This window comes from Brassica oleracea, chromosome C4, assembly GCF_000695525.1.
Source record: "Brassica oleracea var. oleracea cultivar TO1000 chromosome C4, BOL, whole genome shotgun sequence".
Classification (NCBI taxonomy): domain Eukaryota; kingdom Viridiplantae; phylum Streptophyta; class Magnoliopsida; order Brassicales; family Brassicaceae; genus Brassica; species Brassica oleracea.
In genome coordinates this window covers 30,665,518-30,669,567 of record NC_027751.1, presented here as the reverse complement: position 1 = coordinate 30,669,567, position 4,050 = coordinate 30,665,518, and the positions used below count along the sequence as shown (strand labels likewise).

Genomic DNA, 4,050 nt, shown 5'->3' with positions numbered 1-4,050 from the left:
ATGCCTAAATTGCTCTAAGTATTAAGTTTGCTCTTAGAATGCTCCCCTTCTGCTCTTAGTCCTAGGTCCTCCTTATATACTCTTCCTTAGGTCGGTTTACCTCTTCTCGGGCTGGATTTGTCGTGAAGCGGGCTTTTCCATATTTCTTTCTTTTTTGTGATTATTTTCGGAAATTTGACATTTATCTCTTCCCGTGGATGCGATAAACCGTCATACCAGTTTTTGGGTTCAAGTCTTTTGGGACCAAAGATGGGCCGTTGTCCGCAATTCGGACCCTCTTTGGGCCGTATCGAGACTTTAGCGTTTTTATGATTTTACTCGCAAAGTAGCCTCTGGTATAGGCATGGTTCTTCCAACGGAACCCTGTTTCTTCGTATAACCGAGGCAGTTGGTGTTAAGTTAACCGTAACCTGCTATACTACGAAGAATAGAAAACTGTTCGAGAGACATAACCTTCCCAACTTTCCGAATACTTTCGACGATGTTTTTTTGACTGAACATTGGTGTCGTATCCACGGACCCGAAGACTGAGTTACGGAAACTTCGGACGAAGATGCATGGTTATGGGATGGGACCGGGTTCAGAATGGTCCACGGAGAATTGGCCGCGGTCGCCGGGCGAGCCGATCCGCGGCACGATCGAGCGAGCCGACCAGAAACACGACCGTGCTCGCCTGGCGAGCTGGCCCGTGTCACGGCCGAGCTCGCCGGCGAGTCGACCGGCAACGCGGCCATGCTCACCGGCGACTCAACCGGCAACGCGGCCGTGCTCGCCGGGCGGGCTGGCCCGTGTCACGGCCGTGCTCGCCGGCGATCCGTTTAGATTTCTTAGTTAAAACTAGCTTAGTTACTTTTTTTTTAATTTAGATTTCTTTTTATTTTTACCTGACCGTAACCCAATTGCATCCGCTTTTTCATCTCTGTCTTCTTAGGAACCCTAGATTTCGTCAATTTCCTTCTCACCGCCGCAGCTCAAGAATCAAAGGTTTCAGCTTTATGCAATCTTTCTATCTCCTTTTCGATTGTAAACCCTAAATCCATTCCACCTTTCTGCTTGTCTAATTACCGACGAGGCTTCCCGGACAAATTGCAAACTACCCGAACGGATCTTTGCAGCATACATGTTTTAGAGGAAGCGATTCAATCTCATATGTACTGTCAACATTTATCGTGTGGTCAAGGGTAGGAAACATGTGGTCAGCAACATCAATTATGTGGTCACTAGATGAGTGGAACCAGTGAGCTGTGTTGGGGTTTGTTGGTTAGCGGTAGCGGCATCGTGGTCAGGTAGTACGATAATTGGGGTCAGAGGTGGTGTGGTGTGGTATGGATGTTATGTTGTTACATGTTATTTGGTTGTTACCTTAGTGGAGAGGGGTTCCGGTTGGTGAGCATGACGTGAGTATTATGGTAGTTGTCATACATCCACAGATATTTGATAATGAGTTTGGTTGGCAAAACACTCAACATCATATTGGTTGAATAATGGAGAGGTACACGTCGTGGGATGTGGTTAGCATCCTCTGTTTTCTGACCACATGAATCCCAAATGAAGTGTTTAAGGTGAGTTAAATAAGAAAGGAATGTAACTGAAGGGGAGAGAACAGAAGGGAGACATTTATTAATAAATAATTGAGAACGTGACTTGTGTTTTAAAAGAAACAAACGAAACTGGTATCTTTTTGGTCTTATCTATCTCTTTCCAACAAATGGCAATTTTGTCTAAACAAAATAAAAAAGCAAGTCTAAAATACAGTACCAGCAGAAAGTATCTAAAAGTGTAAGTGTCCAAGATTAAAGTATGTTTATATGGTAATATCTCATATTTTATCAGTAGAAAACAAATTATATTTAACAGAATACATATACGTCGTTTTTATGTCAAGACTCAAAACTTTAAAGGTGGTTTCTTTTAAGAACTCGAAATAAAACTTAAAAATAAACAAAATTCCAGATTTGACCTAATATTACTCTTCATGGCGACTCCTATAAATGCCATCTCAACAAAGTGTCGAGAGAAAAGCTTTCAAAGTGCATAAAATATAATTCCGAAAGTTTCTACCATAATCATATAAATAAGCCGCAGTACGTCCTCCATTACAAATCTTCCCCATCCAGGCTTCGATGCAAGAGTCTTAAACAACCAACCAAGCAACATACCATCGGAATACGTATGGTCCGAAGAAGACAAACCTTCCACCGACATCAAAGAGCTCCAAGTCCCTATCCTCGACATCTCCAGTTTTCTCTCCGGACAAGACAATCATGTCGCGACTTCTCAAGCGGCTAGGCTCGTGTCCGAAGCTGCGAAGCTTCACGGCTTCTTCCTCGTCACAAACCATGGAGTTCAGGAGGGGATATTAGCACGTGCCTACAAGTGTATGGGAATGTTTTTTGACTTGCCGGCATCGGAGAAACAGAAAGCCAAAAGGAAATGGGGTGAGATCTCCGGTTACGCCGATAGCTTTGCCGGAAGATTCTACTCGGAGCTTCCGTGGAAGGAAACGTTGACGTTTAGATTCTCTGCTGAGGAGAAGCTCAGGAGCAGCACGGAAACAGTTAAAGATTTACGTTTCTAAGACAATGGGAGACGAGAACGAAGAGTTTGGGTAATAATACACCTTCCGTATTTGGAAAAGATGTTTTAGATTTTACTTAATTCAATTTGATTTAAAACTAAAATATAAATTTAAAATATGAATTGTATACCAATAAAAATAAAACTAAACAAAACTAGTAAATGATAGATAAGAATATGTATAAATCTTAAACATTAATCGTTCAAATACAGAGAAGTGATCAGCCATCTAGAACTATTTATAAACTAGTAAATCATATATGTTTTAACTAACTTATATGAAAATATTTTATCCAAAAAAAAAAACTTATGGTAGTTTGATGATTAAAAGAATTCATACAAGAAATTGATAAATCGTGGTTCAAATTTCCTTTCCTCACGTTGTTTTAAAATTGGTTGGCGACAATGTACGTTTTAAATGATAAGTATCGATTTTCTCATGGGACTAGTAGTCTTGTCAGTGAGTGGTTCGAGATCTCCAGTTATAAAAAAAAAGACAATATAAAAACTGAATAAGAATACAAGTGTATCATACATTATTTTTATTTTTATTTTTAGTATCTACATCTATTTATTTTAAATGTAATACAATCTTCTTCCTCATTGTTTTTTAAAACAAATATACTGAGATGTCAAGTCCGAGTAACCCAGTATCGGACCAGATCTGGACATATATATACAAACTGTAATCTGTGGTGGGCTGGTCCGCACTAACCAAAATAAAATAGAATCCGCAGCGGATTCAATTCAGTTAAAATTTAACTGAACTGAATCCAATAATTTAGAAATGTTAAACAAATATTTTAAGAGCCGGTTCTTATATTCTGCTAAGAACCTCACTCTAAAAATCCCCCAATAATCATGCTCTTAGACGCAAGTTGGCTAGTTTAACATTTGCAAAATTAATAGTTTTAATAGACTATAAAGATAACGAATAACTTGAAACACAAATATTTTCTTATATATTTTATTATCTATAACAAAATAATTTAAGGAATTTCAAATACAAATGAAGAGAAAAATAGAAAAACAAGAACAAAAAAGACATCTTCAAAATATTATGTTTTTATGTTTTTTAGAAATTATAGAAGCTAATTATTACATTAAGCACAATGAAATATCAAACAAAATTAATGAATCTTGTAATCAACTATCCCAACACTTTAACCTTCGTTTTCTTTGTATTAGTTGATATAGTAAGCTATTGAGTGATCCTTGCTTTTTTTTTATCTCAATTTATTATATATTTGATATTCCCAACTATGTTAATTCATGTACACAAGTGTTGGATTACTATTAAAAATAAACTAGCTTTTGACCCGCGCGGGCGCGCGGATGTATGTTTATGCTATCAAAATTTAACAATGCGATAAACATAATTTTTTTTAGTCTATTCACCCCGCGCAGGGCGCGGGTCATCACCTAGTTCATAATTATTTACAAAGTTGTGTCTTCCTTGATGTATTTAGCGAT

At 38.0% G+C, this 4,050-nt stretch overlaps 1 pseudogene; it reads left to right on the top strand.

Annotated features, from left to right (window-relative positions):
• The window catches only part of LOC106338634, a 6,198-nt pseudogene that overhangs the window by 1,243 nt on the left and 905 nt on the right, over nt 1-4,050 (top strand).